This window comes from Anser brachyrhynchus (assembly GCF_964034855.1).
Source record: "Anser brachyrhynchus genome assembly, chromosome: Z".
Classification (NCBI taxonomy): Eukaryota; Metazoa; Chordata; class Aves; order Anseriformes; family Anatidae; genus Anser; species Anser brachyrhynchus.
The window spans coordinates 43,015,502-43,036,186 of NC_137697.1; the positions used below are offsets into that span (position 1 = coordinate 43,015,502).

The 20,685-nt window shown below is 42.1% G+C and overlaps 1 protein-coding gene across 1 annotated transcript in view; it reads right to left on the minus strand.

Annotated features, from left to right (window-relative positions):
• LOC308186141 (tubulin polymerization-promoting protein family member 2-like) overlaps positions 1–20,685 on the minus strand; it is a 100,461-nt gene that overhangs the window by 31,781 nt on the left and 47,995 nt on the right. The window contains exon 3 of the mRNA XM_080575150.1: positions 1,516–15,346. The gene's annotated coding sequence lies outside the window, so the exon portion shown is untranslated. The remainder of the gene's footprint in view (positions 1–1,515; positions 15,347–20,685) is intronic.

Sequence of the window (20,685 nt, forward strand, 5' to 3'; positions counted from 1 at the left end):
CATATTCAGCCAACTATCAACCAATACTCCCAGGTCCCTCTCGGCCAGGCAGCTTTCCAGCCACTCATCTCCCAGCCTGTAGCTCTGCTTGGGGTTGTTGCGCCCCAGGTGCAGGACCCGGCACTTGGCCTTGTTGAATTTCATACAGTTGACCTCAGCCCATCGCTCCAGCCTATCCAGATCCTCCTGCAGAGCCTTCCTGCCCTCGAGCAGATCGACACACGCACTTAGCTTGGTGTCATCTGCAAACTTACTGAGGGTGCACTGGACGCCCTCATCCAGATCATCGATAAAGATATTAAAGAGGACCGGCCCCAGTACCGAGCCCTGGGGGACACCACTAGTGACCGGCCTCCAACCAGATTTGACTCCATTCACCACAACTCTCTGGGCCCGGCCATCCAGCCAGTTTCTAACCCAGCGAAGTGTACGCCAGTCCAAGCCCCGAGCAGCCAGTTTCTTGAGGAGAATGTTGTGGGGAACTGTGTCAAAAGCCTTACTGAGGTCAAGGTAAACCACATCCACAGCCTTTCCTTCATCCACCAAGCGCGTCACTTGGTCATAGAAGGAGATCAGGTTCGTCAAGCAGGACCTGCCTTTCATAAACCCATGCTGACTGGGCCTGATCGCCTGCTTGCCCTGCAAGTGCCGCGTGATGACCCTCAAGATATGTTCACATAGCTGATTACAGAGCCTAACAATGAGCACATCTAAGTTGTGCATGATGGATGGTAGGAAGCACATTTCTCAGTGCTAGGTCACCAGCATTCATCAACCAGAAGAAATCTTTTAAAGAAGCCACAAGTGACTTAGGTACCTTTGAAACTGCCATTGAATGGGGACGTCAATCATGAGGCATAAGCTTATGGTGCCTAACTTCATGAGAAAGAACTTATCCCAAACAGTGTATTAGCCAAAACTACAAAGACACACAAAAAACTGAAGTAGAGGAAAAATTATACAAGTATGGTCACTATAAATTGATCCTACCTTGCAGAGAAGTATGAGGTATGAGGTATGAAGATAGTATCAGGAAAGGGGAAGGGAAGGGAAGGGAAGGGAAGGGAAGGGAAGGGAAGGGAAGGGAAGGGAAGGGAAGGGAAGGGAAGGGAAGGGAAGGGAAGGGAAGGGAAGGGAAGGGAAGGGAAGGGAAGGGAAGGGAAGGGAAGGGAAGGGAAGGGAAGGGAAGGGAAGGGAAGGGAAGGGAAGGGAAGGGAAGGGAAGGGAAGGGAAGGGAAGGGAAGGGAAGGGAAGGGAAGGGAAGGGAAGGGAAGGGAAGGGAAGGGAAGGGAAGGGAAGGGAAGGGAAGGGAAGGGAAGGGAAGGGAAGGGAAGGGAAGGGAAGGGAAGGGAAGGGAAGGGAAGGGAAGGGAAGGGAAGGGAAGGGAAGGGAAGGGAAGGGAAGGGAAGGGAAGGGAAGGGAAGGGAAGGGAAGGGAAGGGAAGGGAAGGGAAGGGAAGGGAAGGGAAGGGAAGGGAAGGGAAGGGAGTCTAAAGAAAGAAGAATATGGTCATACCACCAGGAGCAGTTTCTTAAGAACTAAGAGGAAGGAGAATTAAAGCAGAACACCAAAGACAGGAGAAAATCACAGCAGTCAAGAATTTGACATTCATGGAGACAGAGATCCTTCTTCCTTCTGGACAACATCCACAAAGATCTGGACTGAGACAGATGGAAGGAGAGTCAGTTTAGTGCAGGATTTTGTTCAGATGTGGTCACTTCTCTTTCGATTCTCCAAGATGTGTAAGTGACATTGAGATCCAAAAGGCTCACTCACTACTTGAGTGTAACACTGTCCACTTGGCGATCTCTTGTTTCAGTTTCTCTTTTTTCTTCGTTATCTACATAGCAGTCAGAACATGACCTTAAATTAATCTTTGTCATGCTTAACTCAGTATTATTTTTTTTTCCAGGATTTGAGATCCTGGTGGGATATTTTTGCTGATCATAAAGAAGTAACTATATTTTGAAACCCATTTTGTCTTCCATTCATCAGCTTTTGTAGTTCACCATGTCCAGGCTTGACTAAGCATTGATCTATCATTCATTGAGCACATGACTCAGACAGCACAAAGCACAATGAAAGCTGTGTTTCTCTGACTGCAGAATATTTTAGTACAAGGAAACTACTCTTTCAAGAATGCCAACTTTTTTCACCCTCCACTCAAAGGGAGGTCCGATCAACCTTAAAATAAAAAGAAGTCAAAATGGCTGTCTTCCTGCATGCAAGCTATTATTTTAGAGCCTGTTCCAAATGTCTTTAACTGAAATACTTCAGCAGAAGTTAGATTAAGTATCAATTAGCATGACATTAATAAAACTGTCTTCAACCAAGTAAAGATTGTAGGTAATTTTTTGCTGTTGTTATCAGTCAAAAATGGAAATTTTGAATTGTTGGAGATGGGTGGAAAACTCTGTGTTGCATAATTATTTAAAATTATTTTAATATCTTAACATAATTGTGTGTTATAAAAACATCTACTATTGGGCTTTGTAAACAACAAAATATGTGACAAAGATATATAAGGATATCATTACATTAAAAAGAACATGAGAGAATAGAATCACAATATCAATATATTCCTGTGTTACCTCATTAAATAAAAACTGAAGTAACCAGTTTGTTCCAGGACGAAAAGCATAGTGTCAACTTAATTTTGATAGCTATTCTGTAGCTTGCTACTTTACTAAATAGTGCCAGATGAACTTTCTTTTGGTCCATTCACTTGTTCATGGGTTATGTTTCCTTGAAGAAGTTGTGAAGAATGTACTGATCAAGATTTCACAGCATAAAAATAATAAAAAAAGAAAACTTACTTCATTAGCTGTTAATGACCTGGCTTGTATAATTTCTGACCTTTGGTAGCCAACTATTAAAGTGTATTATGAGGTAGTCCCTCAAAAAGTAGCTGAGAAAGCATATGTGGTTAAAAGTCTAAAAAACAATGGAAAAACAAACTATCAGTAAAACCAAACCTCAGCAGCCAACCATGTTTCATGAGTAGAAACGTGAAAAAAATGCAAGTACATAACACGGAGAACAAAACTCCTGAATCTGTATGCATTAAGGATTAATGTATCTGGGATCAGCTACAACTGCAAGGCAGTTTTCTTATCTAACAGCTGAAAAGTAGAAGCTGAGAACATCTTTTGCTACAGATAACTGATTGGGAGTGGTGGTTTGTCTAGCAGGGAATATCTGTACATATCACACATCAGTTGTCATGACAGCACGAACACTCCTTGCATCAAAGTGGACAATTACTGCGGGTTTTCCACCTGACGCTCATCAATGCAACATGTCCAATCAACTGTGCAACTTGTTTAAGAGATTCTCCACTGAGGCTATTAAAGCAAAATCTTTACTGGAAGTTCAGGCCCCATACAAAGCTTTTCTTTGGGAAAGAATCCCCATTCATGTTTATTAATTATACCAAGTCCCAATGCACTTATTTCCTTATTATTTCCTTGTTTAGTAAACTAGTATTGTTTGCTAGTAGAAAATAGTCATCCGATCATTTCCTTTTGGAAATTATTAGTCTGGCATTGTGGTTGTGTCCTTTTTTTTTTTTTTTTTTAATAAAATCTGGAAGCATCTGAAATTGTTTCTTAGCAACCCTTTTCAGTTTGCCATTTCCTTCTATTCAACTCCCCATAGAGTGCTTCTAAAGCTGTAGTAAGGTTGGCCATTTCAGAGAAGCTATTATGTTTCCTCTTCTTGTATAAATGGTAAGATTGAGCCCAGATACCACAGCCTACTAGAAATATTCTCCAGTACATTAAAAATTGTCCTTGAAACAAAAAAATACTTTCAAATTGAGATAATAAATGAAATATTGGCAAGAATACTGATAGCTGTACTTATTGTTCTTGGAATGGACAAGAGAGGATAAGGGCAGTTATTTCCTTATTGTTCTGTGCAGAAGGTTAATTTTGTCTAAACCAAAGCTTAGCCATTTATCCAAGTCTACAAAGGTACTTCTGACTCTCATCATCTACTTCTAGTACCTTCCCTTACCTATCCATACCCATTGGCAGCATAGTTATCCACCATACCACAGAGCACTCAGAAAGCCCCTGCACCCTCAGAAATACACCAAATCAATAGTATGTATTTTACATGTTGTGAGACCAAATGACTCAAACATCATCCCCTTTGCTTTCCATAGGTCCCCCAAAATACGCTTCAGTCATACAAAAGTGAAAATCCTTTCAAAAAGCTCAGGGCCACAATGGTGATTCCTGTTCCTGTATTTTCCAGTTCCATCATGTAAAGAAGAGTGACAAACTGCTTCAGAAGTGAGTTTTTTTCACAGCATGCTCTGACAGTGGTAAGCGACTCTTTTAAGTTAATTTATAGCAAAATAGTAAACCAGAACAGAACAGAGTGCTCTACAATGGAAAATCTATGCCAGCAAAAGTCTGTTCACCCATTAACTTCTGTGGAAAGGCTCTGAGACATACAATGGGCTGCTGATTAAAAGGAATGGGTCTGCTGTTCATTTGCAGTCAATGTACGGTGTTCCCTTTTGTTTCCTGGCACTCCTCCCACTTTAATGGGTGCCATTTACCACAGCACTGATTAGTTTATCTATATGTGAACATATTCCAGGAAAAATGTCAAAGTTTTGCATGCATCCTTCAGCACAGTTTGGGACTTATTTTTTGTTGCTGTTGTTGCCTACAGTAAGTGCATTGCCAGAATCCTGCAATAAACCATCTCTTTGTCTAGGACCTTGTCCTAGCCTACTGCCTTCTGCTGTTTCTCCAGCAAAAAAGGGACTTCACATTGATCAGGAAAGGCAACTGGGATGCCACCCACCACAGGAAAAATCTCCTTCATGCTCTTTGTGTAGCTGTTTTAGGCATGGTCTCTGTCTGCAGTGTGGAAATTTAGGCAATGAATTCCATAATGACAACAAGTGGTTATTACTGTGTGCAACAATAAAATGGCTTTCTGGCATCTCTTTTTTGCCTGAGCTTTCAGGACAGAGAAACACAAGTGGAGTTGTGGTACATTTTGGGCATCCATTGCTTTAACACCTGAGTTTCAAGAAGTTGTAAGATTAGAGATACGTTAATATTTATCGTGCTTCTTTAATCAAGCTTGTGGATCTGAACTGAAAATCTGAAAACCTATTAGTCTAGTTTACAGAGAGGCTGGGATGAAACAATCTGGGAGGGCATTGGCAACACTTTAATTGTGTTTTTTTTTCTGCTAAAACTGTGCTGGTCTGTGCATATACACCCAGTCTCAGCCTTGCGTCTACTGCATTCATTGACATGACTGGCACTGGGATCAACAGTAGCAGAAGGAGGGCTAAAATGGATATGTTAATTGCCAAATCTGTAATTTACGTAACCTGTTAGGAAGTCCTGTGACATATACCAGCTCCGCTGAAGGAAGATCAGGTTATATCATGCCATCATATGACATAACGCAACACAGCCACACACAGCTTAGTGTCAACATCAAGCAGCACCAGTCACTCAGAGGAAACACCATATGGAACAGATGGATGAGCTGGTTGGATAACCAGGGTTATGTCTGCATTTCTGCCCCTTCCATGGATATTTCACCTTTACCAGGTCTCCAGAGATGCTATTGCACTGTGGTGTGGCGTTAATTATGACGCTTGTCACTCTAACAGAATTTGCTGTCCCTGCGATGTTCCTTCCAAAGTTACAAAACTTTGTGGTACTGTGTTACCTTTCTCCCATTTAAGACCTTGGCTTTCATATACAGCAGGAGGACACTTGGTGGCACTCATTCAACATCATTTTTACTTCCCATACCACAGATTTTGTAGGTTAATCTAAACAGGTGAATAATTCTCCATAATAAGATTATCTCATGAACTTTGTCACTACAGACCAACTCCTGCAGTCACTACTCAGTTTTGACTTAATCGTTAATGAAGTCAAGAATTATTCAGCTTGTGTAACAGAAAACTAAAGATTAGTTTATGATAGTGAACTGATGGCTAATTTGGGGCTGAACTGTTTTTGCCTTCCCATTATTCTATAAAATCTTCACTTTTCTGCTTGGCTGGGTACAAAAGACTTATTCCCTGTGTTACGTGTAAATTCTTTGTCCTGCAACTGGCATGCAGCTGTTTGGAGAACAAACAAATAAACGCTGACTGAAGAGTCTAGTAACCTAAATACAACCGAGAAAGAGACCAACTGTGAAGGAGGCAGAGAGTTGCACTTGTACTGTGCCCAGAAGCCGTTCTAATTTACACTTCTGAGTGACTGCCATCTGCAACCCAATATTCATACTGTGTTTTGAGAAAGATACATGGGAAGGCCCAGCACCCTATATAACTAGGTGAACAAATACCCATAATTCCTCTGTAAAATCCTTCTTTTCCAGGAATTGCCCCAGTTGCTCACGGATAGTACCCTAAACCCCTGCCAAGGGCCCTGGCCTTATTGCTGACACCTGGCAGTCGTTCCCATCAAAGCTGCTGAAAGACCTAACAGCCAGTAGGGGATTTCTTTATTGCCCTTAACAGCAGGGCACTATTACGTTAGCTAAGGATAATCCACCACAAGATAGCCCAAAGCTTGACTGAAGGTGCCTCCTTTGTGAGAGGGGAAGACTGAGCCCAGATGCCCCTGGATCTCTCCACTCAGCAGCACTCAAAATAAAACTTCTGTGAAACACAGGTTACGAACAGGTCAGCAGCCATGCGCAGCCAAGGCATCCTCAGTGGGAAATGCCTTAAAGCAGTGGAGCAGAGCCGAGCAGACAACCTGTCCACTCAAACCACAGAACCAGCTGCACTCCTTTGGAACAGAACAGGGCTGTCCCCACCATCCTCCGAGAGCACAACGGCCAGAAGAGTGACCCACAGCTGCTCACTGGGGTCACAGTACCCATGGACCTTGGTTACTCCATGGATGTCCATTGGCCCTGAGCCTACGAAATCCGTGCTGCCAGGAAATGCCCTTCTCAGAAGTTTTGCTTTCATTCGTCTTCCAAATTTTACCAGCTGCACCAGGGAAGCTTTAACTTCTTTGGACAAAGAACACGTTTCATTACCTGCACATACTTGCATGCACTTTGTTTGTATGCTCAGTGGTATTTATGTACTTGGAGAAAAAAAAAAAAAAGAAAAAAAAAAAAAAGCTCTGCTGACAATATCTGTACAGATATCCAATAATCATGTGTTTATTAATACCCAGCATGTACTTCTCAGACCAAGCAAATAAAATGGTAGTCTAAAAGGTGTGTGCCCAAGCCAAATCATTAACTTCAGAACATTTTACTTCTGTCCTGTTCAAGAAGAGTTTTATACTTAAAAATGAGAGAAAGATACCTTCTCCCTTTGATAACTTACACAACTAAAATGCTTTTCCTCTAGCATTATTTTTTTTTTCAGAGTGGAAAACGAAACAACCAAACAAAAAACACACCACCGTTTTAAGAGAAACACAGGAAAGCAAAATGTGATGAAAAGGCGAGTTGCAGCCAACCGGCCAAAGATCGTCCTGCCCACGGTTTGGTAGCGCTTCAGCCCTAGCACACCTTCCCTTGGTCTCACCACCGGGGCAGGATGCTGGCCACAGCGGCACAGCCAAGGGCAGCACCTCCTCTTCGCATCACGTCCACGGTCTGTCTGTCCCCTTGCAGGACGATGGGGCTGCATTGTACATAAATGCCACCGGTGCTATTTCTGTCCGTGCGAGGAACTGTAGTTACATCATGCTTTACCACGGGGATTGTTTTGTCGAAGATGGGTTACTGGCAGATAATGGCCGGGTCAGACACCGATCCTGGGGAAGCTTACGGAAATAGACAAACAAATAAAAGACACTCTTCGCACCGAGGCGGCTGGTACCGGGCCATTAACCCCCCCAACAGACCATGCTGCGGGGAGAGGCTGGGGGCACACGGCCGGGGACGGGTGCAGGATGCTGCGGCTGCGGCTTCCCGAGTCTTTGGGATCCGGGGAGCCCCGGGGCCTGTGACGGTCTGTGCAGCTCGGAGGGACATGCAGCAAAAAGTAGGTCAGCCGTGCCGAGCGGGGTGGCTGCAGGGGGAGGGACACGGGCGACAAAAGCCGCCCGCTGCCGGCTGCCCGCAGCCATCAGCGGGCACCGCTGGTGGTATTTACAGCCTGGTACACGGCTGTGTTTTCGTAAATACACGGACACATTCAAGGAATTTGAAGGGGGGGGGGGGGGGGGAGGCACTTAAAATTAAGAGTGAAGCACAATTTGAAACCCTGCCTACACCAGAGCTTTTATAATCAGCTTGTGACATGCTTGGCGCTAAACACTGTTTATGTCCACAATTAATACAGTTAATACTAGGTTAGTAACTGTGGCAGTCGGCCACGTGCATAGCCTGGCACATGGGTGCCTGCTCGTAACTGAAGAGGCACACTTTCCTCCTCGGTGTGCACGGCCGGGCCAGCTCTAGCACATCTGGAACCAGTTTAACTGGGGCCTCCCTCCAATGCAGCACTCAGCATTGCCAGTGTATTCTTTTAATTAAAATGCTATGAAAGGGGGAGGAGGAATTAGGACAAAAATGGGAGTGGGAGAGCATGAAAAAAAAAAAAAAAGGAGGAGCGCTAGGCTCTTTCCAAACCAAGCCACCCTGCTGCAGCAGGTTTTGTAGCCTGCCTGAACAAGACCCAGCACCAGGGAGCCCCCAGCTGGGCCTCTATAACCAGTCTGGCCAGTTCTTGTTTCTCCTATCTCTCCCTGCAGTAGGATATCTCCGCCTGCATTACCCACCGGCAGCTGGGCGTTGTCCCCAGCAGGTGAGGGACAGTGGCAGTGCTGTTCTCTGTAGAAAATGGCTCACCTAAGGGGCACTGCATCTTGCACCAACCCAGCACAAGCAGGTAAACTCCAGTAACCCGCAGATGATGTTTTTCAAAAATGCTTTTCCAGAGGCAGAGGTACCCTGTTGCAACGTCAGGATGAGCATCTCATGAGCTGGTTACAAAACTCCGCTTGTACTTTTGGGGCAGGAGGTGAATTTTGAAACTGCATTTTTACAAGGTTCAAAAGCTCTGGCAAGACTCCTGCAGGCAAGTTCAAGGCTTCCTGGGGAAACCAAGTATCTTCAAACATTGTACCTATGCAAAGTCTGACCTGCTCAGTAATACACCAGGAACACTGATGCCATAACACACCCTGCTTTTCTTCAATGGCCACTCACAACTTCAGTGAGGGTAGGTGCAGTTTAGTCATGCACTAAGTAATGCCACTAGCATCTATCACATATTTCTTCACTTATTCTTTCTCCAAGAAGAGAAGGGTTTGTTTAGGCATTTTGCACGCCCCTAAACATTTATGCCAGAAACATAAAGGTCAAAGAAAACTGTTACACACCTGCGCTAGGAGCTGGTGAAATCTGAGATCAGCTCCCAGAGAGAAGGAAGCCTACTTCAGTCATGGCCTGGCCATCAAAAATTACTGCCCTCTGCACACATACGTCATTTCTCATCTAGAAAGATACCTCATGCCAGAAGAACATCCATGTCGACCCTCATCCTTTAACCTAATTCTTTAGATAGCCTGAGATGATCTGTCACATCAATTCCTCCCTCCCCTGGCACGGTTACAGCAGAGGCAAGCTCTATATCTCACTTTTGTTCCACAGAACCTGGATGAGTAGATTCTTCAATGACACTTTACACATAGTGATTAGTATTCTCTTACGTCGTGCTAAGCAAATGGGAAAGGTGAGGGGGTTCTGATTGTTTGGTTTTGTTTGTTTTAATTAAGGCACAAATTCATTGAAGGGAATAAACACTTCACAGGGGACAAGAGATGGCACGTGTCTGCTGTTACCTACCTCCACATTTCTTTAGGAATTCCATTCTGGATCACCTGCTGAAAGTTATTGCCAAAAAGGTAGCAAATACATTGCAACACATGCTTGAAAGGGTGCTATTCTTTCCTGTTTCAAAGTTTCAGAAATAACTTTGATCTGCAAGCCTCCAGAAGTCACACACACACAGTGGATTTTATTTTTTTTTTAAAGAAAATCAATTACTGATCTCCACTGAAAATGATCTTCAGCTGAGGCACTTTTCATTTTGACACACTTAAATACCACAGAATTAACACTGAATACAGATAACAAAAGGGTCACGCACTCATCAGCAATTAAAAAAAAAAATCACCTAGCAATGGAAAAAGCTTAAGCGTACAGAAAAGGATTGTGTCCAAACAATGCAAGGATTATGAGGAAAGAAACTTCTACATCTATTGAAGGGAAATAGCATCCTACCCAGGTTGCAGTCATTGGGTATATTAGAGTGATATTTTATCTCCTAAATAATGAAGAAGGGGGATTAGGTGGAGTTGCTTTTCATTGTTAAGTAAAGCTGCCTTTTTTCCATCATCACAAACTCATATTTAGAAAGGCAGGATAGTGTGGAAGGATAGACCAAGTCTCCTCCCGCTGTTGAGCTCCTTGCTACTGTTCAGGGTGAATGACATCCCAGCGACACACAGTTTACAACGCCTGCTCTAACCATTTGCCCATCAAGCAGAATCAAAGTGTTTCAGCGTGCTGCTTAGTCTCACTGTCCCCAGCTCCTTGGGGCTGACCAGAGCCAAAAGAGATACACATTATTTGGCAGGTTTATAAGCTGTCTTCCCGGACTCTGTTAGTCATTAAGTAACATTTTAAGTCTTTAATGATGGAAGGACACAAAGAGCCTAGAATGGACATGGAAAACATATGGTTTTACCATTCAAATTATCGAGTGTTAATTATCATCACTGTACTAATGAGGTCAGTCATTCATGCTCATCTACTTTGAGCTGGAAAGCTCTGATCGCAAATATAGTCCACTCAGATGACTCCTTGTGGAAAGAAATATGTGGGAAGCCCTGGTTTCAGTACAGTGGTGAAAATTATGGAAATCATTAAAATCAAGCGGTAGAGAGGTTATTTTATGAAACCTAAAAGTCATTTAGTTGTATGCATTCATGTCTTTGTACGGACCATTTCTCTATTTTCAAATGGATTTGGTATACTTCATTTCTTAGCAGCCTGTTTGGGAAGACTCAGTAAACAGGAGACTGGACAGAAATGCACCTAGGTGATCATGAGTGGTGAAATGTGGCAGGCAAGCAATGCAACCATTCACTGCCAGGTTACCAGACCGATGGCATGCCTCAGAACAAGCACTGGCTTTGGAGGTCAGCGAAAAGCCAAACCACATCTTACCAGGAGAAAGAGGGAGAAAGGGAAATTTGGCCCCTAATTCTTCCCTCTCTGGCTCCTGAGATAAGCAGAACTTATAAGAGCTCAGGATGATTACAAGATTGCCTTTGATTCACAACAGAGAATAATTACCCCATTAGCTATTGTTGTGTTACTGGGTACTGCTACACATCGTGTGGGGTAGAGCTGACTAAAATGTGTGCCTTCAGCCGTTTGTTGACTAACACAATCTTTGTGGTCGACTCATGCTGCAAAAGCTTTTGATAACGCTGTTATAAAGGCATGTGAATGTCAGTGTAGGAGGGCAAAATATTTTGAGCTGCTCAGCTTCACTTTATAAATATTTTTGGAAGCAACCAATGTGAAATGCTCCATTCACATTCAGCACTAAAAAAAAATAATGGCTTCTTCTAAAACAAAGACACATCTGTCAGTGCAGTAGAGTATATGAATTTACACAATCTGCAGCACAGAAAAAGTACTTTCTCAAACAAATTAAGTTGAAGCAGGCAGAGAAAGAACAGCATGAAGCTCTCTATGCAATGTCAACAATAATTAACAGAGCACTTTATAGTCTGCCAATGCTTCCCGTGAGTAAGGTACTCTCAGATATTTGGTATGAGCCGGCTGCCCTCCTGTTCCTCTGCTCCTTGAGCCCAAAGCCACAAGTGTTAGCTTTTAGCAGCTAGCCTTTCATTAACTTTTGAAATCTTTTATGCCACCCAATGTTTCCCCTTCAATGGACAGGAGGCAGAGGGCAAGAAGACACAGTTGCAACTGCTGCAGGGATTCATGGGGCTTGCTTGGCTTCTGCATCAGACTGGGAAAACTGGGGATTTGCATGTTTCTCAGGTGCACAAGGAAAAAAAATAAAATAAAAAAAAATAAAAAATAAAACAGCATACTGCAACACACAGACAGCCTATTATTCTCTGCATTCCTGAGTTTCCCTGTCGAAAGCTTTGGAGAAGACAGCTTTCTCACTTCCCTCAGGGACACGTGCAACATTTGGAATTTTTCTTCGCTCCCCCTGAATCTCCAGGGAGGCATTCTGCAGCAGGGAGTCTTCTCTCCTGGGCTGCTTGTGTGCAAAAGGCAGAACGGATGTGAGCCTACTTTAGCACAGAGCACTGTGTTGCTCCAGTGCTTCTGATCTAATCGTGTTGCCTTTGCAAGTGTTTATGGATTAAATTTCCAATATTGCCACAGAATGCCACAGTTCTTTCTTTGCAGATAGCAAAACTGCAGCCTTGCCTGGAGCAGAGGAATTTCCAAAAGTTTTTCCTTCTAGACTGAATGGGAATGATGTCTTCCACATACAAGAGTGCTCCAATGGTTGTCAGGGAGACTACTGTTGGCACAACTTTGCCTTGCTATTTGGGAGGCTCGGCCAGTCGACTGCTTTCCAGAGGGCTGCGCAGATGCAGCATGCAGGAGGATGGACAGACATGGCTTTTTCCTTTGCCAGCTTTTCGTGAGCATGCACTACCTCCAAATTACAGCTGGGAGGGACAGACAGCATACCTCAGCCAGTGTTATTTGAACTAGTCTGAGCAGCAGCACAGCAAAAGCATGGAGACCAAAAGTCAAGTGCAGCCAGTGTGAGACATGGGGGTTATTTGGCAGGTTGGCCTGCAGTGTGTGTATTGCTCAGTAGTTGTTTAAACTCTTCCAGGCCAAGACGGAGCTCTACAGCAATGCTTCCCTGATGCTGGTGTCCTTCATGCAGTACATCCCTCAGCCCCTCAGCCTGATTCCCATCAGCCTGCAGCTTGTGCCATCGTCTGCATCTCCTCTGCAGACCTCAGCAATTTCCTACTTCCCCTCCATCAAGCTGTGACCAAACCTAAATCAAAACAGCTATCACTTCCCCTGAGTTTGTGTAAAGGTTGAAAAGAAGGATAATGAACTTTGCACCGGCTGAAGCTAATTAGTGTGCAGGCAGTCATTTATGATTAAGCCAAGCAAAACAATTGCCAGTAGTGCGAGAACTGAATGCTGCAGGACAGTAAGGGCCCAAGGCACAGAGATGTTAAGTGACTTGCCCAGTTTGACACAGCAATTCAGTGACAGAGGTAGAAATGGCCTGCTCAGTTCTCTCTCTCAAAGCAGGTCTAATCTCCAGATCATGCTTTGATCTCCCTTTAGCAGCAGAAAATAAAACCCCTTCTGTTCATGCTATAAGTTATTACAGAAATTACTTTCAAGTTACAGACTCACCATTATCACATCGCTGCAAGATCAAAAAAAAAGAGGGTAGTAAGAGAGAAAAAGAAGGGTTACTTTGTGTCATTTACTTCCACAGTCTGCTCAACAAAGCCAAAGAGGAAAAACTTTTTTTTTTTTTGACAGATGCCTTTTACAACACATCAAACACTTCTCATGGGCGTATGTCGGAGACATTTTACTACAAAGGCTTTGTCCTTTGCATTCATGACAGTCCGGATGTTTATCAGGATTTTCCATTCCCTAAATTCAAGATCAAATTGGGATCTGCATTCTGATAGCAGCAGAAGTACATCAACGTAGTCCACAATGCAAAGCCATTATTGAAAAGAAAGCATTAACTCAACATGGTCCTGCAATAGCCGTGAGGTGGGGGGAGTTTCTGTCACATGCCACCCCAACGGACTGATCTTCTCTACTTAGGAATGGGTACAGGAGCCAGGCCTGAAGGTTTTCCAGTCCTCCAAAACCCATTAGCAACAGTATAATGACCAAATATTTACCATATACCCAACGCCGCCATTCTTTTTGCTTTTTGACACTGAGCTTCAACAAGATATTCTGTCTCCTCACTGTAAATGTTAGTGTTTTGGTTAGGTGGAAATTTAATTGCGAGCCTGAAGAACAGCTCCTACACCAACAGTAGAAAAAGACAATAGGCAGAAAGAAATATTTAAGGTCCTTCCCTTTGCTTCTGTCTGGAATATCAAAAATTTAGTAATTCTTCTCTGTCAGTTTTGTTATAGATTCCAGTAAGTGTTTTCCAGTTCTAGTGGGTGATCCTGGATTCTCAAGGAGGGTAAGCCACCAGGTAATCCCACACTTACTCTGGCCTCTACCACCACTGTCACTGTCTAGTGTTACACAGAATTTCCAATGCACACCAGCTTCTGCACTGGCCTTGCTTCCCCCACCAGAGAATGAACAGATCCATCCAGCAGGCTCCAGCAAACGTGAGTAGCTGTGTCTGCAAAGAACAGGACTTGTGTATGTTACTTGCAGCAGTAACTCTTTGAGTCACTCAGTAACTCAGTCACTGAGCAGTAACTCAGTGACTCTGCATGAACAGGCTCTTCACCTGGGTTGAATCAAAAGGAGTCTGTTCTCCCTCAGAGATGCCACTGGATGGACGGGTCACCCCAAAAGTCCTGCCTTTCAGATCTTACGCTGCTTCCATGAAAATGGTGGGTAAGTTTCTGGCAGCTCTTCCAGTTCACAGCAGGCTGGGGAAAAGCAGCATGTAATTTTCTGGCAACAACAGTGGAACAATAAAATTAATGAGCCTCTACAGCTATTCCCACCTGTTCTTAGTGCAATATATATATTGGATATATACCCACCCATGAGTCTCCCTGTGATGTATGCTCAAACAACTTTAACAAGAAAAATAAAATAAAAAATAAAAAAATGGAAGCCTCCTCAACCTTTCCTTGGTTGGAAAAAGTGTGTAAAAGACCAGGTGGGAACTTCACCTGTTTTTGCATCACACTTAAGTTGGTCCTAAGCCCTTTCGACAGAATGGAATTAATACAGGACAGATGGGACAGCAGCAGTGTCAACCCAAGGCTGATACTGACCACATATATCATAAGATAAAAAGATGGAGCAAGACATGGGTGAGTCAGCAGAATACATTTGTCTTCTATGCAGAGTCCTAAAATCTGGCTCTCTCCATCAGGAAATTACACTACTATTGAATCACTGTTCTATACACTGCTCTGTACAGAAGTTTTCCATGGTGAGGAAGTCGTTGTTAGGTTTTACAGTTTAATGCTGTGCTGCTATTTTAAAATATGTCCCAGAGCAGCCAGCTGACCCTGGGCAGGAAAGTATTTGAAGCACATCTGACTTCCATTCTCCCCCAGTAAAAACTCCAAGATAGTCCAGGGATACGGGCAGCAACCATTCCATATTTTTCCTGGGGAAAAAAAAAAAAAATAGTTTGTGACTTTTCATTTCCAAAACATCCCAGAAAAGAAGATCAAAAGAACTGGAAAGGATCAGTGAAACACTCACAAAATGGAATTTTATCTCATGACAAACGCATTAGGATTGCCTGGAATTTTTCTGAGATATTTCTCTCTCTCTCTCTCTCTCTCTCTTTTTTTTTTTTTTTCCCCACATAATATATTTGTTAGTGGACATACTTTGAAGAGGAATATTCTCATTTGAAATGCTTACATTGTGATTAGAATTGCTTAGCCTGTCCTGCTCAGCAAACTTTACCAAAAGCCCTGGCAAATTACTTTTAAAAAAGCCTCCAAGATTTGGGAGGCTGAGAGGGAGTTAATCTAAACACAACTGTAGCAAAACATGTTTAAAATTTATTTCTTTTAATGGTTATTAAACGTTCAAAGTGCAGTACGGAAGATTTGCTGATAATTGAAAAACCTCCCTTTTGCAAATATAACAATAATAAGGCATCATTGCACAAGGGAAAAAACAGATAAGGATTTTATCCTAGATATCCTTCCCCTTGGACAGTGTGGCCTTTGGCAAACGTAGGGACTGTGATGTTACCCAGGTCTTTAAGTAGTGAAGTTTTCAAACAAAAGGTTGTGAAAAAGATTTGAAGAAAATATGTTTATAATTAACAATGGAGCTTGGAAGAAGACCAACAATGAAAGCAATTCTTGTTTTCTAACCTGGAGAACAAGCTTTCTATAAACACTCACAGTGAAAGAGATTACCATAGTAATGAAGTAAAGCAATGAAGTGAAACAGGGTACGCATACTACACTTGAAAATGTTTCAGACTTTCGGCTATTCTCAGCCAAGACATAAGCTATCTAGCACAGATAGACTTCGGATGTAACATTAGTGGAGGTCTGTGGAGGCAGCCTCACTCTTACATTAGTACAGCTCCATAGTCCACACTCCCCAAATGATTCTTCTTCCTTCCACAGCTATTCACAGTGTGGAAATGTTTCTACTATCTTTCTAGTGTTCCATAAACCAGCACCACATACAGCAAAACAGTTGAATTGCAGTTGTTCTTTTTAGTGTGAGATGGTTTTACACATTCATGACTAGCTCTCTATGTAAAGCTTCAGCCTAACTATGGGAAAAAAATAAAAATAAGTAAATAAAAAAAAAAAAAAGAGGTGGTTTGGGCTTTGCAAAAGCCAAACCAAAGCTGTTTCAGTTCCAGGTCCCATTTACTCTGAACCCTGAAAGTTAAAGCCTGAATGGTTTGGATAAGTGCTTCTAATTCTAGCATATCCCTATTTAAAATAAGAGGGAGGATTTGTTTTTAAAAAGCTAAAACTAGGATGATCTGGAACAAAGTCTAAAGACATTTAGGGACAATTCAGATAAACAATTCACCACCACGCACACATCAATATCTGTCCTGAATTTTTATCTTATCCCTTCCTTGCTTTCTGTCTCTCAGATATTGTTTGCTTCCCCTCAATTTCCAATGGAGCTTGAAATTAGATTTGTTTTACTTCCTTGTTTGCAAACAGAGCTCTGAACTACATATCTGTGTGTAAGTTCCATACTGAGTCACTCAGTTACTCTCCACTTCTGTACCTGAACCAGTTGAGACTGTGCAACAGAAATCACCATATATGCATGCCTTTTTCCCTCTCACTATCATTATTTAATTTTGGGAAGGAAAATTCTGATTATACCTGGAAGGAGATAGAACCGTTCAATTGTAATGGTTTCAGCCTCGAATTATGACAGCAGAAAAGGGCCAACATTATGGCTCAAGATAGTATTTATTGTCACAATTTATAACTTCATCAAGAGTTAACTTGGGAACTGCAAGCTGGCAGCAATAATTCTTACATTGCTGCAAACTGTGTTTTCATCATTTTTGTTGATACTGGCAAAATGCTTGTTTTGGCTTTCTGCATGTTGCAGTCATTAGTATAATACAGTATAGCCACTCTCAGATATATTTATGGGAAGGTCATTTTTATTCAACTGATTACGTACTGGAAACTTAAATAACTTAAATAAACAAGTGAGTTAAAGACATCAGCAATCCTACTCCTCGATCCATGCCAAACTCAACTCCAAAAGCTGGTTGGTTCAATTAGAGGAAAAGTCAAGTAGTGATTATGTCAGCAGGAGGAAAGAGGACATTACACTTCCTTTCACTGGAGGAATACCTAGAATGGTGCTACCTGACAATAGCTAAGTAAATCTATGAAGTTGTAGGTGTTCAAAGACAAGCTCGAACAAGCTCAGTAACTACGACATTAGCACAATTATTCATCCTGTTCATAATCAACAAAATTCCTATTGAGATTTCACCAAGCACAAAGTAAAGAATCAGGATCATTTATTTACAGCTGTTTGAAGAGGTTTTCCAAGGCAGGAAAGGACACTGTCCTTGAGAATGATATTTGGGGGGAAGGAAAAGTCCACGTTTTTCATTTTGTAAGTTTGTAACTGTGAAAGTTACAAAACAAGTCACTTTTGAGAAGTACTTATCTTTTATGCTCATTAGATTGCAATCCAGCGATGACTGAACATGATATTTAAACGGTAGTGTTTTTGCCAATGAGTTACATGATCAACACGAACTGCTAATGTTTTCTATTCTAAACCTTCTCAAAATGTCAAGTGTTCTCGTCAGCTGAGTAGAAGTGGCATAAAAGTAACTTTTTAAGTTGCTGTTGATGAGATACCCTTGGGGAACTTAGTATATACACTGAAATCATATTCACAATATGCTCTAATCTCCCCTGCTGCAAAAGGATTAGGCTCTTAACTCTCATTTCCATTAATGGCAATGTAGCACAGCCTGGGTCTTCCTTCCAAAAAAGACATAGGGCATTCTAAAATAACACAAGTCTTATTTCCTGAATTTATTCAAGCTGGAAGAAAATAAAAATATAAAATAAAATAAGGAAATTGCTTCTGAAAACCTAGGCCTGGTAATTCTACTACAACCCTCCTAGTTTTAGCACTGTTTTTTGTTTGTTTGTTCCTTTGTTTTAACACAGCTGAACGGCACAGAAATTCATAGTTATCTAGGATACTCACTGTAGCAGGCTCACTGTTTCTTTGGAGTTCTGCAAGCAAAAATATCAGGAAAAGGTAAGCAAGATGGTGCACTTGACAAGTATGAAGAAGACCAGGGTTTGTTCCCGGGTGACTCATGTTTATCACATGTGATAATGGACAAGACATACAGAGCTATTTCCAGTAACGTACTGAGACAAAACATCAACTTGTGTGTCCAGAGATCTCATAGCTTTGCTTAGATGCCTCCAGAGCTCTGTAGAAATCTGCTGGGCACCACTGCCTCTCATTGATTTTATCCTAGTGACCCAGAAAAGACCACAGACTTACAGAATTTTGTCCCCAAAAGTGGAGGTTGTTAAAGTATTTTCGGCAGAAGTCATGAACTAACTTGCTTCTAAAGTTTCACTAAAGATCACTACCAACATTGTATTTCCAGAACTGTGGGTCTCACTTGTTGACAGATTTCAAGATAAGGCTTTTTTGGAATCCCTTTCTTGACTGATGAACAGGGGTTTTTTTGTTGTTGTTTTTTTTTTTACTCAAAGTTTTTTCCATGCACAAATATCTAATTACATTATTATTACATTTCTCCATTACACGGAGAAATCCATTACACGGAGAAATCAGTTTTGAGTTTTAGCACTGTACATCCAGAGTAACAGCACCGGTATATAATTTGGCCCAACTCATAAGTGTTTATGAAGATGAGGTTTTATATCCAGCCTTTACGCCCATGGATAAAGTGTAAATCAACATAAAAATCAGAAAGCAGGGCAGGATTTGGTATGTGTTTTATTATATCCAATTTTGTATTTTTTTTTTTTTTCCACTTGGCCTGTAGAAAATGTTAGATGGGATATTGGTTCAATTAAATAAACATTTCAAAATTTGAGTGCTTTGAAATTGCTAATTGCTCATTTGTGATCAGTTAGCAACACTCAGTGCTAACTTCTCTAAAACGAGTAATCCATGTCTAAACTGATTTTTACACTGCTGAAAAGTAAAAGGTCAAGGATGTTGGAAGAACAAGTAAGCCTCCGAAAACATTTTGGGGTCATTTCACATGTTGGATCACATCTGCTCTTGTAACTGTGTCATGCATTGCTGGATTTAAAAGCTCATTTTCAGGAGGGTAATATGATACTTCACAGCATTGTAGTCTCATTCACGTCACATTCACAAACGTAGCAAGTGGGCTGAAAAACACAGCGATATTCAGTAACTAGGCTAACCCACATCCACAGATATCCAGAATGTGGGTTAAGTACAGGTAGATATGTACAGCTGCCACATCCAGGTCAATGAGATGCATCTGGGTTCCCAGCCCATCCTTGCCTCAGCTGGCTTCCTATGTAAACGAGGCAACTGGGCGAGTTGGTGATGCTGCTTAGCAGCTTGCCCTTTAAGCAAGGCACTTTTGCTCCTTTTAGCCCAACTAATAATACTATGATGACAGTAACAAATCCTGGCATTTTGCAACATCAACTCATTACCACAAGGTTTGAAATTAATCTTTAGACTATCACATAAAGTAGCAACTTTCTTCATTGGTAATAAGGTTCTCAAAACCCTCAGTAAAACAGATAGCCATGAATGGAGCAAAAACCACCCCATCCATATGAAATTTAAACTGAAACATCAGACGCCGGGAGGCTGACTAGAAGCAAGAGGCTCTGGATGATTATAATAGATAATAATAACTTTAATGCTTGTAATTTTCAGGTGATTTATTTAATCCTCATACACACCCATAATGAAGGAAAAAAAAATCCTGCCTTTGCTGTACAGAGACTATGAGGCAGTGAGAATAAGGGATTTGCCCAAGGCCATGCATGAGAAGTGAGGAATGTCTGGCTGCCAGCCCCATTCTCAAAATACGTCGCTCCTTTTCTAAAGGCAGCAGCTGTTTGTTCTCTGACACTCCTAAAGCACCTAAGTTTATTTCCACTGAAGATAATAATCTGTCCAGTCCAGTGCAAGAGAAATTGGGTCATAAATGGTTAAGCCAGTCCAGTTTTCCTGAAGACTCCTGGTAAGCACATGGTTACATGCAACATCATAATTACCAGGTTCAATTTGGGAAGGCGACTGGCACACCAGGAAGGATGGTGCTTAGGCAATAGCCCAAGAGCTGTGGGTTCAGTACAGTGATTGATCTTCCGGCTAGGGCAATTCCTGTAGCCTGAAATGCAGCTAAGGTTTGTATGCACGCTGTGAATCCTCCCTTGCCACAACTGGAGGTGGGTATCTCATGCAAGAAATACACAAGCATGT